The sequence below is a fragment of the Ascaphus truei genome, chromosome 15 (genome assembly GCF_040206685.1).
Source record: "Ascaphus truei isolate aAscTru1 chromosome 15, aAscTru1.hap1, whole genome shotgun sequence".
NCBI classification, from domain to species: domain Eukaryota; kingdom Metazoa; phylum Chordata; class Amphibia; order Anura; family Ascaphidae; genus Ascaphus; species Ascaphus truei.
Genome location: NC_134497.1, coordinates 39,686,156 through 39,698,655, shown reverse-complemented (window position 1 = coordinate 39,698,655; position 12,500 = coordinate 39,686,156). Strand labels below are relative to the sequence as shown.

At 44.5% G+C, this 12,500-nt stretch overlaps 2 protein-coding genes across 2 annotated transcripts in view; both read right to left on the bottom strand.

Moving 5' to 3' along the window:
* LOC142466833 (uncharacterized) overlaps positions 1-12,414 on the bottom strand; it is a 29,162-nt gene extending 16,748 nt beyond the window's left edge. Inside the window, exon 1 of the mRNA XM_075572331.1 lies at positions 12,176-12,414. The gene's annotated coding sequence lies outside the window, so the exon portion shown is untranslated. The remainder of the gene's footprint in view (positions 1-12,175) is intronic.
* The window catches only part of LOC142466832 (uncharacterized), a 164,717-nt gene that overhangs the window by 151,704 nt on the left and 513 nt on the right, over positions 1-12,500 (bottom strand). The window lies entirely within an intron of this gene.

Here is a 12,500-nt window from a genome sequence, read left to right as displayed (position 1 = left end):
TGGATAAAGCCACCCGAAGCCAGATGTATGACCTCATCCACCTCGCCCGGAAGTGGCTACAACCCGAGATCAACTCAGCCAGCCACATCGTGGAACGGTTGGTCATGGACCAGTTCTTGAGGAAACTTCCCTCTGCCTTACGCCGTTGGGTCAGTCGGAGTGACCCCCACAATGCGGATGAGCTTGTGGCCCTCGTAGAAAGGTACAATGCAGCAGAAGAGCACCCGCAACCCACAGTCGTGGAGCAACCCCACTACCCGAGGTTCCAGGACTCTTCCAGAGACGGTAAAAGGGTACCGGGGTTAAGGGGCGCTGAAGAGCGGCGACCACCTTCACGCAGCACCAGCAACAGTGGTTCGCACACTAAGGGCAATAGCCAACATGGGGAGCCGGGAAAAGGCTCTAAGTGGGACACAGACTATGTACCTAAATGTGTAAATTGTCATGAGAGGGGCCACACAGCAAAAATCTGCCCACTAAATGATGAGCCCATGCAATGCAACAGCGTGGAACCTTATTCGCTGTTGTCCCAATGTATGGGCCCTAGCCCAGAGGACCCCTTGAATAACCATCTGTGGGCATTTGTAAAGGTTAATGGTAAGAGGGTTCGGGCACTTCTTGACTCTGGGAGCATGGTCACACTAGTGTCCGAATACCTCTTGCCCATTAAGAAGAAACAGGGAAACAGTTCACAAAGAGTGGCAATTTGTTGTATACATGGGGATAATCATGAATATTCCACTGTTGATGTTTTTTTTGAAACAGAGTTTGGTTCTTTAGATTTCAAGGTGGGTATTGTACCCAAACTGGCACATGATGTGTTAATAGGGACCGACTTTCCCCATTTTCTAAAAATGTGGTCCCCCGCTCAGAATAGCGCCCAGAGTTCAATAGCGGACCATAATGAAGTATTAGAAGAAACAAATCCTTTCCCTTTTTCAGAAATGGAGGTTGACGAGGGCCCAAATAAGAAGGGGGAAAAGGAGGAGTGCTGTAAAATTCCCTTCCCCATCACTACTTTGGTAGGGAATACCCCAAATCAAGATGTTGAGCAGACACTTACCACCCCAGAACCGGATAAGACCCTCGCTGACATAGAGGTCAGTCCTGGGAGTTTTAAGAAGGCCCAGTGGGAGGACCCCACATTAGCGGTAGCAAGGGTAAATATACGGGACCAGAATAGTACTCCTGGCCAACCAGATAAGTCACTTGCTTACCCCTACTTCGAGGTAGAGAACGACCTAGTATATCGGGTTGATAAAAGGAAATCAGTTACAACTAAACAATTGTTGGTACCACGGACATTCCGTAACGTAGTATTACACCTCGCACATAGTCATCCATTGGGGGGACACCTAGGGGTGGAAAAGACAAAAGAAAAGGTTCTTCGAAGCTTCTATTGGCCTGGGGTTCTGGCAGAAATTACGAATTATTGTTCCTCATGCCCAGAATGTCAGATCACCGCCCCGTTCAAGGCGTACCGCAGCCCATTGGTACCCCTTCCCATAATAGAGGTACCATTTGACCGGATTGCTATGGATCTAGTAGGACCCCTAATAAAGTCTGCTAGGGGACATCAGCATATATTGGTAATATTAGATTATGCCACCCGATATCCGGAGGCAGTTCCCCTACGTAGCACCTCAGCTAAAAACATAGCAAAAGAGTTAGTAGTTCTGTTTTCCCGGGTCGGGATTCCTAAAGAGATTCTATCTGACCAGGGAACACCATTTATGTCCCAAGTAACGAAAGAGCTATGTAAACTCCTAAAAATCAAGCATCTCAGAACCTCAGTCTATCATCCACAAACAGATGGTTTAGTGGAAAGGTTCAATAAAACCTTAAAGAGCATGTTACGGCGGGCGGTTGATAAAGATGGGAAAAACTGGGATTGTTTGTTACCGTACCTGTTATTTGCCATTAGGGAAGTTCCCCAATCATCCACTGGCTTCTCCCCGTTTGAACTATTGTATGGCCGACACCCAAGGGGCTTACTGGATATAGCCAAAGAGACTTGGGAACACGAGGTTACCCCTTACAGAAGTGTAATAGAGCATGTTGCCCAGATGCAGGACCGCATTGCTGCAGTCCTACCCATAGTGAGGGAACACATGGAGAAAGCTCAAGAAGCACAGAGGAATACATATAATAAGGGTGCTAGGGTCAGAATTTTTTCTCCAGGTGATAGGGTACTAGTTCTGGTTCCCACCGTGGAGAGTAAATTCCTTGCTAAATGGCATGGGCTATATGAGGTCTTGGAAAGAGTGGGAGAAGTAAATTATAAGGTAAGACAGCCAGGTAGGAGGAAACCTGAGCAAATTTACCATATAAACCTACTCAAGCCCTGGAAAGATAGAGAAGTCTTGTTAACCCTAGTACCCCCAGGTCCGTCAGAGAATCAAGAAACTGACCCAGAGGTTAGCATAGCTGAAACCCTGTCTGTTCATCAGAAACGAGAGGTTCAGAATTTAGTGAAAAGAAACAAAGAAATCTTCTCTATACGGCCAGGTAGAACTAGCGTAATTGAACATGACCTAGTCTCTGAACCGGGGGTCCGAGTTAACCTTAAACCGTACCGAATCCCAGAGGCCAAAAGAAAGGCTATAAGTTTAGAGGTTAAAAAAATGCTAAAACTAGGTGTAATTGAGGAATCCCAAAGTGGGTGGAACAGCCCTATAGTCTTAGTCCCAAAGCCAGATGGTACAACAAGGTTTTGTAATGACTACCGGAAACTAAACGCGGTGTCAAAATTTGATACTTATCCTATGCCTAGGGTAGATGAACTTGTAGAGAGACTGGGCAAAGCCCGATATCTCACAACCCTAGACCTAACAAAAGGGTACTGGCAGGTTCCCCTCACAGAAAGGGCAAAAGAAAAGACAGCCTTCTCAACCCCAGACGGCCTCTTTCAGTATAAGGTGTTGCCTTTTGGCTTACATGGAGCTCCCGCCACATTCCAAAGAATGATGGATAAAATTTTAAAACCACATGCTCGGTATGCTGCCGCCTACCTGGATGATGTGGTAATCCATAGTGAAGATTGGCAATCCCACCTTCCAAAGGTCCAAGCTGTGCTTGACGCAGTCCGGTCTGCTGGACTAACTGCTAACCCCGCTAAATGCACTATTGGTCTGGAGGAGGCCAAGTATCTGGGATATTCTATTGGCAGAGGTTTACTCAAACCCCAAACACTCAAAGTGGAGGCGATACAAAATTGGCCAAGGCCAGTTACAAAAAAACAAGTAAGGACCTTTTTGGGGTTAATTGGGTACTATAGAAGGTTTATTCCCAATTTTGCAACTAAGGCAACCCCACTAACTGACCTCACAAAAGCAAGAGGACCGCTAATGGTAAAGTGGTCCCCCGAAACCGAACAGGCCTTTAGAAGCCTGAAAGAAGCTCTCTGTGCCCAACCAGTGTTGGTCACACCTGACTTCTCCAAAGAGTTCGTAGTCCAAACCGACGCATCTGAGGTAGGGCTGGGGGCGGTACTCTCCCAGGAGTCTCAAGGTGAGGAGCACCCCATCCTTTATTTAAGTAGGAAACTAAATCCCCAGGAGAAAAATTACTCCATAGTAGAGAAAGAGTGTCTCGCAATAAAGTGGGCTGTAGAGACGCTCAAATACTACCTGTTGGGGAGAAAATTCCGGTTGGTCACAGATCATGCACCCCTTACCTGGATGTGTCAAAACAGGGAAAAGAATGCTAGAGTGACCAGGTGGTTCCTAAGCCTACAACCCTTTAAATTTTCTGTGGAACACAGGTCAGGGCACAAACATGGCAATGCTGACGGGTTGTCAAGGATGCACTCCCTAATATCCATGGTCGCTCATCCCTCGAGGTCTGAGCTGGGGGGGAGGATATGTGACAGAAACCAGGGGATGGTAATAAATTCCGTATATAGGGCTCCCAGGATACTAGACAGTTTCTATCCTGTTTGGCCTGGGAGTGCAGCCTTATAATACATACACTCCATCCCACAGTTTGGCAAGAGCTGGAACTGAGGGATGAGAGATCCAGACCAGAGTTTGTCTGCTGCCTGATTTCTGTCACCTGTCATGCTAATTAGGAATCAGGTATGAAAGACTGATTTCCTGTTTGCTCTGGTCTCCCCACAAGAGCCAGGAGGCTGGAAGGCTGCTGAACTACAGAGGGGAGAAGCCTCTTCCCCAAACAGGTTCAATCTTTCTGTTCATTTGTGTAAGACTGCAAAAGTACCGTGTTTTGATGTTGGAAGTGGAAAAGCCACTTCCAACCCTGAGTCAGGGATATCTAAGTTAAGTTATCGCTCAGGTGAGCAGCTTTTGTTTTTGATCTGTTTTCTGTTGTATGCACTGTGGCAGTCTCAGTGCCTGGGACTGAATAAACCAGGCATAGCCTGTTTAAAGGAACAGTACGTGACGCCTCATCATTTAACCTACCCTAAAAGACCGTGTTCTAAACAGTCCCGGACAAACGACGGAGCCCCGGAGTAAGCCGTTTGTCACAATATATATACATACACACATACATATATAGAGATATATAAGAAAAAAAGCGCCAAATCCTAGTGCATTACTGTGCAAAAATCGATATATTTAATTCCCAAAAATCTCAATAAAAATGAACTCACAAACATAAAACATTTAAAAGCATTGTATGAGTAATACTCATGCTCCTAGGACCAGGAAACGCTGCTTTGCTGCTGTAGTCCCTCCGTGACTCCACTGGAACAGAATGCTGCCTCCGTTGTTCACTGCCTGCAGGAACTGACGTATCAGGCGCTCCACGATCGTCTCTCACCCGGTACACACCACCAGATGATCTTTAGTTCCCACCGGGGACGGTAGATGCCGCGGACCAGCGGATGACGTCACGGGAATCGTCCAAGATACCGGACCGGTACAGATTCTCAGCAGTTCAATAGCAAGCGTTGGAAAGTCCACTGCACACCTTCCCTACGCGTTTCATCAGATTGACTGACTTCTTCAGGGGATGGACTCTGGGTGTGTGGTGTCTCATACTATATACCCCCCGAGTCCAATTAGCTTGATTAGTTAATAGGCAAAAAACAGTGTGTTGGCAATCTAAATTGTAAGTAGAACAAATTATGTACACACGTGAACAACCAATATTGCATCTACATTATTGAATACTTGCCAGCACACAGTGATGTATATAAAAATAAATGAATGACAGTAATACTATAAAATTATTAAAACCAACTTGTAGTTGATGTCCTTGTCTATTTTTTTGTTGTTGTGCGGACTACAAGGGTATATCTAAAGATATCAAAAGGATATACTGTAATTGCCAACACATTCATATAAATGATATTAGCAACAGTTATACATTTCAAGTGTTAAAACCAAATTTTAGTCAATATTCTTATCTGTTTTAATTAAACATACTATAAGGGTATATCTACAGATATCCTAAATACCCCAATGAATCTATTGGTAAACAGAAGAGATGGATGTTATTTAACACAAAATAAGTGGGGCTTGAGGAGGGTGGATCAATTGATGAATAAGGAAGAGTATAATATTCTCTATACAATTGAATGACTTATACCTTAATGTATTATTTATATTTTTCTTTAGTATTATTATGGATAAAGATTGAAACCATAATCCCTTATGGATGATTCTACTCTTATTATTGTAGAATAATTTGAGAGATTTGTGTATGTGACTATGAATATTGATAGGTATCCCATAAATTGGAGCTGAAAGTATCTATTAGTATGATTACAATATGAACTATAAAATAGAACCAGCGTGGAAGAGAGCAGCATTTGTGAAATATATTTTTGGAAGTTTAGACCGGACATGTATCCTAGGTCACTTGAATAGTCAGCCCAGCAAATTTGCATGGTTCAGCTTGTCTCCCAACACTCCTCGGTGTGATGGAAAGAGGGAAGGGGAGAGAGGGGGGGAGGGGAAGGAAAGGGGGTTTGAGAATTGTGAAGGTGAAAAAAGAAATCTATGTATACGTGATAAGTGATTAAATATAAATATAGATGTGAATACATGATCCAAATTATGCTGAAATAACAAACTATAATAGATGTGCCCTAGTACGGTACTATGCTATTTGTGTGTGTGATTGATTTATTTGATGTGTTAATTTATTTGATGTGTGCTACCAATGATATGAACCCTCAAACAAAATGGTTGAGTGCTGTCATAAATAATTAACACCAAAATGGGTGAATTACTATTAATAATAACCTATGTCTGGCGATCACGAAGGGAACATGTGAACATGTTCAACCCAGACCTCCGTGGTCACCAGACATGTAACATTACCCATCCTATAGTGATAGGGAGCAAAAAGAAAACAGGAGAAAAATCCATCTCAAAATATAGACAGAAGTGGATTTAGATGACTGTGCTAACATCAATACAATCATTCAGGCCTTCTGGACTCAGTGTATTCAATTCGTAGATCCAGTATGTTTCTCTAAGATTAAGCAATTTATGCCTGTCTCCACTCAGAAGTGTAGAATTGATGGCCTCAACCCCCATGATTACTAATGAGGACGGATCTTTATTGTGCTTCAATTCGTAATGTCTGGATAAACTATGTGTTTTTAACCCATGAATTATATTACGTCGATGTTCCAGGAATCGTATACATAGGGCCCTTTTGGTTCTACCAATATACTGAAGCCCACAGGGGCATGTAATGGCATATACAATGTGAGTGGACAGACAGTTGATATGGCCTTTTATTTGATGTACTGATCCATTAGAGTGGGATGTGACACTCTCAGTCTTCTTTAAGTGTTTGCATGTAAGGCATCTTGAGCGATTGTACAGGAAATTACCATTTTTTACGTTCTTATTTGTTTGTACAGCATTTCTGAATTTTTTCAGTCTACTGGGTGCCACGATTGATTTTATATTTCTGGCTTTCTGAAATATCACCGGTATTTTGGGTGGTAGATTTTTGCCTATGATTGGGTCATTAAGCAAAATTCCCCAGTGTTTGTTTAATATATTTTTAATTTTTTGTGAAGCACAGTTGAATTGTGTTATAAATTGTGGGATACAGATCTCATTCTTGTCCCTTATCTGCCTCTTTCTATTTCTGGATATTATATTGCCTTTTGACTGATCTAAAAGTTCTTGTCTATCCAGTTGGCCCACTTGTTTAAAAGTTTCTAGGACCTTATGGTGATTGTAACCTTTGTCCACAAACTTTTTTACAAGAGCGTCCCCCTGGGCCAAGTAGTCCGAATCAAGAGAACAATTCCTCCTGATTCTGAGAAATTGGCCCCTGGGGACGTTCTCCAACCATTTATGGTAATGGTTGCTGTTGAAATGTAGGTATGCATTTGTGGACACTTTTTTGAAAAATGTTTTTGTTACAATTTCATTCTTGTTGTTCACCATTAATTCCAAATCCAAAAAATTAATATTGTATTTATTTATATCAAAAGTAAACCTCAAATCCATCTGATTGTCATTAAATGCTGTTAGAATCTCACTCAATGCCTCCTGTTCACCGTCCCAGATGAAAATCAGGTCGTCTATGAAACGGCCATAGTACACCAAGCCCGCCCCCAGCCTAGCATTACCCCACACATGAGTGTCCTCCCATAGGCCCATGTTTAGGTTTGCATAGCTGGGGGCAAAGCGGGTGCCCATAGCCGTTCCACAGATCTGAAGATAGTAATCATCTCCAAATAAAAAATAATTATGTTCCAAAATGAACAGGATTGCATTTAAAATGTGTGTGTGTGTGTGTGTGTGTGTGTGTGTGTGTGTGTGTGTGTGTATATACCATAATACTGAGTTAAGTTATGGTGAGTAAAAAAAGTGACAAAAACCCTCCACAGGAAAGCAAATATGCAAATACAACTGTATGCTCATCTGCATGTCTTAGGCAGGTCTGCAACCCCGCCTTTCCCCATTATCACCCAGCATACAGCACTTCCACTGCAGCAAGGGATTCTGGGAAATGACATGCAAATGAGCACACAGTGTCACTTTTTGCCTCAAAAACCATTTTTAACATGGTTCCCTATAGGCGTAAGCTTGCTGCATGGTCACAGCTTTGAGCACAGCCAGGGTTAAGGTGCATACTCAGAAAACCACCCACAGACAGCTGTTTCGACCTTGATGGGTCTCATCAGTGTGGGGTTGATTTTAACTGGATATGCATAAGAGGCTATGGGATAGGCTATACCATAATACTGAGTTAAGTTATGGTGAGTAAAAAATGATGAGCATACAGTTGTATTTGCATATTTGCTTTCCTGTGGAGGGTTTTTGTCACTTTTTTTACTCACCATAACTTAACTCAGTACTATGGTATACACACACACACACACACACACACACACACACACACACACACAGTGTTCGACAATCATATAAATTTACACGCCCGAGGCGAGTGGATTTAACCTCCGGGCGAGTAAATATTGGCCCAAGCAGCACACGTGTTTGTTTTTTTTAAATTTCGCTGCTTGCGCTGAAAAAAAAAAAAAAAAAAAAACTGTGTATATGGGAGTGAGTGTGTGTGTATATGGGAGTGAGTGAGTGTGTGTGTATATATGGGAGTGAGTGTGTGTGTATATGGGAGTGAGTGTGTGTATATATGGGAGTGAGTGTGTGTGTATATGGGAGTGAGTGTGTGTGTATATGGGAGTGAGTGAGTGTGTGTGTATATGGGTGTGAGTGTGTGTATATGGGAGTGAGTGTGTGTGTATATGGGAGTGAGTGTGTGTGTATATGGGAGTGAGTGTGTGTGTATATGGGAGTGAGTGTGTGTGTATATGGGAGTGTGTGTGTGTATATGGGAGTGAGTGTGTGTATATGGGAGTGAGTGTGTGTGTGTGTGTTTATGGGAGTGAGTGTGTGTGTTTATGGGAGTGTGTGTGTTTATGGGAGTGAGTGTGTGTGTTTATGGAAGTGAGTGTGTGTGTTTATGGGAGTGAGTGTGTGTGTATATGGGAGTGAGTGTGTGTGTATGGGAGTGAGTGTGTGTGTATATGGGAGTGAGTGTGTGTGTATGGGAGTGAGTGTGTGTGTATATGGGAGTGTGTGTGTGTGTGTGTGTGTGTGTGTATATGGGAGTGAGTGTGTGTGTGTATATGGGAGTGAGTGAGTGTGTTGTGTGTGTATATGTGAGTGTGTGTATATGGGAGTGAGTGTGTGTATGGGAGTGAGTGTGTGTATGGGAGTGAGTGTGTGTATATGGGAGTGAGTGTGTGTGTGGGAGTGAGTGTGTGTATGGGAGTGAGTGTGTGTATGGGAGTGAGTGTGTGTATATGGGAGTGTGTGTATATGGGAGTGTGTGTATATGGGAGTGTGTGTATATGGGAGTGTGTGTATATGGGAGTGTGTGTATATGGGAGTGAGTGTATATGGGAGTGAGTGTGTGTGTATATGGGAGTGTGTGTGTATATGGGAGTGAGTGTATATGGGAGTGTGTGTGTGTGTGTGTGTGTGTGTGTGTGTATGTATATGGGAGTGTGTGTATATGTATATGGGAGTGTGTGTATATGTATATGGGAGTGTGTGTGTCTATGGGAGTGTGTGTGTCTATGGGAGTGTGTGTGTCTATGGGAGTGTGTGTGTATATGGGAGAGTGTGTGTATATGGGAGAGTGTGTGTATATGGGAGAGTGTGTGTATATGGGAGAGTGTGTGTGTATATGGGAGAGTGTGTGTATATGGGAGAGTGAGTGTATATGGGAGTGAGTGTGTGTATATGGGAGTGAGTGTGTGTGTATATGGGAGTGAGTGTGTGTGTATATGGGAGTGAGTGTGTGTGTATATGGGAGTGTGTGTGTGTGTGTGTATATGGGAGTGTGTGTGTGTGTGTATATGGGAGTGTGTGTGTGTATATGGGAGTGTGTGTGTGTATGTATATGGGAGTGTGTGTATGTATATGGGAGTGTGTGTGTGTCTATGGGAGTGTGTGTGTATATGGGAGTGTGTGTGTCTATGGGAGTGTGTGTGTCTATGGGAGTGTGTGTGTATATGGGAGAGTGTGTGTATATGGGAGAGTGTGTGTGTATATGGGAGAGTGTGTGTGTATATGGGAAAGTGTGTAGGACACCAGAGGTATCCCCCAGTCACCCCCCCCCCCACCTAGTCAGTCAAAGTCACCATCTCCTCACCCATCCCCCCCCCATCAGTCAGCCCCCCCCTATCTCCTCTCTGTCTGTCTCCCCACTCTGTCTGTCTGTCTGTCTCCCCACTCTGTCTGTCTGTCTGTCTGTCTCCCCACTCTGTCTGTCTGTCTGTCTGTCTCCCCACTGTCTGTCTGTCTGTCTGTCTCCCCACTGTCTGTCTGTCTGTCTCCCCACTCTGTCTGTCTGTCTGTCTCCCCACTCTGTCTGTCTGTCTGTCTCCCCACTCTGTCTGTCTGTCTGTCTCCCCACTCTGTCTGTCTGTCTGTCTCCCCACTCTGTCTGTCTGTCTGTCTCCCCACTCTGTCTGTCTGTCTGTCTCCCCACTCTGTCTGTCTGTCTGTCTCCCCACTCTGTCTGTCTGTCTGTCTCCCCACTCTGTCTGTCTGTCTGTCTCCCCACTCTGTCTGTCTGTCTGTCTGTCTGTCTCCCCACTCTGTCTGTCTGTCTGTCTGCCCACTCTGTCTGTCTGTCTGTCTCCCCACTCTGTCTGTCTGTCTGTCTCCCCACTCTGTCTGTCTGTCTGTCTCCCCACTCTGTCTGTCTGTCTGTCTCCCCACTCTGTCTGTCTGTCTGTCTCCCCACTCTGTCTGTCTGTCTCTCTCCCACACTCTGTCTGTCTGTCTCTCTCCCACACTCTGTCTGTCTGTCTCTCTCCCACACTCTGTCTGTCTGTCTCTCTCCCACACTCTGTCTGTCTGTCTCTCTCCCACACTCTGTCTGTCTGTCTCTCTCCCACACTCTGTCTGTCTGTCTCTCTCCCACACTCTGTCTGTCTGTCTCTCTCCCACACTCTGTCTGTCTGTCTCTCTCCCACACTCTGTCTGTCTGTCTCTCTCCCACACTCTGTCTGTCTGTCTCTCTCCCACACTCTGTCTGTCTGTCTCTCTCCCACACTCTGTCTGTCTCTCTCCCACACTCTGTCTGTCTGTCTCTCTCCCACACTCTGTCTGTCTGTCTCTCTCCCACACTCTGTCTGTCTGTCTCTCTCCCACACTCTGTCTGTCTGTCTCTCTCCCACACTCTGTCTGTCTGTCTCTCTCCCACACTCTGTCTGTCTGTCTCTCTCCCACACTCTGTCTGTCTGTCTCTCTCCCACACTCTGTCTGTCTGTCTCTCTCCCACACTCTGTCTGTCTGTCTCTCTCCCACACTCTGTCTGTCTGTCTCTCTCCCACACTCTGTCTCTCTCCCACACTCTGTCTCTCTCCCACACTCTGTCTCTCTCCCACGATCTGGACATCTTATTTACCCTGTATATCTTAACTGCCCTATACTACACCGAAATAACTTATACTGCTTTCTTCCAGATCTGACTCAAGCTTCACACAGGAAACATCAGAACCCCCCCCCTAACCCAGAAGACAGGTAAGGAACACCTCCCCTCCAATGTATAAGGTTGCGGGAATTAAGGTATCTGGACATTGAGGGACTGCGGATCAGGTAAGATCCCAGGCGGGATTGCTGCTTTAGATATTGTTAAGCGTGGGCATCCAGACACTGGTTAAGGGGTTGAGGAAACTAGTCATTCACATCTGGCTTTTATTTCTAGATCCAACAGACACACACACACACACACACACACACACACACACATTGTAGTATAATGTAATACAATAAATACATTTATGTCAAAAACGAATGTTGTTCTGACTAGGAATTTATTAAATGTATTTTATTTATATATTTTATTTTAAAGCGGGGTCGGGACTAGAGTTGGGGGCGGGACTAGGTGGAGAGTAGATTTTTTGGTTGGGCGAGTAGATTTTTGGGTGATTTGTCAAACTATATATATATATATTAAAAAAAAGGAAGGAGCACAAATATATATGGAGGTACCAAATGTAAAACAATTTTATTAAAACAGGGCAAGCAAATTCCCTGATGTATTGATACATTGCAAAAGATAAAAAAACAATGGTACAATATATATATAAAAAAAACACACACACACACACACACACACACACACGATAATTCGACTGCTATGTAGTAGGAGAAGAGGCAGATGAATGTTCAGGTGCAGACCACAAAGACAAGGGACTTACAGTAGGTATATGATGTAACAATCCCGTGACTCCGGAAAGGGTTAATATGAACAAGTGTGGGCTCAACTGATTCTCACTATTCCCACCACCAATGTGAAGCCCAGAGTAGTATTGCATTGCAGATCCCCGTCAGCTAAGTCTCCAGACCACAGCACAGGGAGACAATGCGCATGCTGATCCGGAGAACATGCGGGTAACTCACTGATGTGATGTATATAAGGGAGGGAGGGAGGGGTGTAGCTGCCCCGGCCCGTGCTCACACTGCGCCGGCCCGTACTCACACTGCGCCGGCCCGTGCTCACACTGCGCCGGCCCGTACTCACAC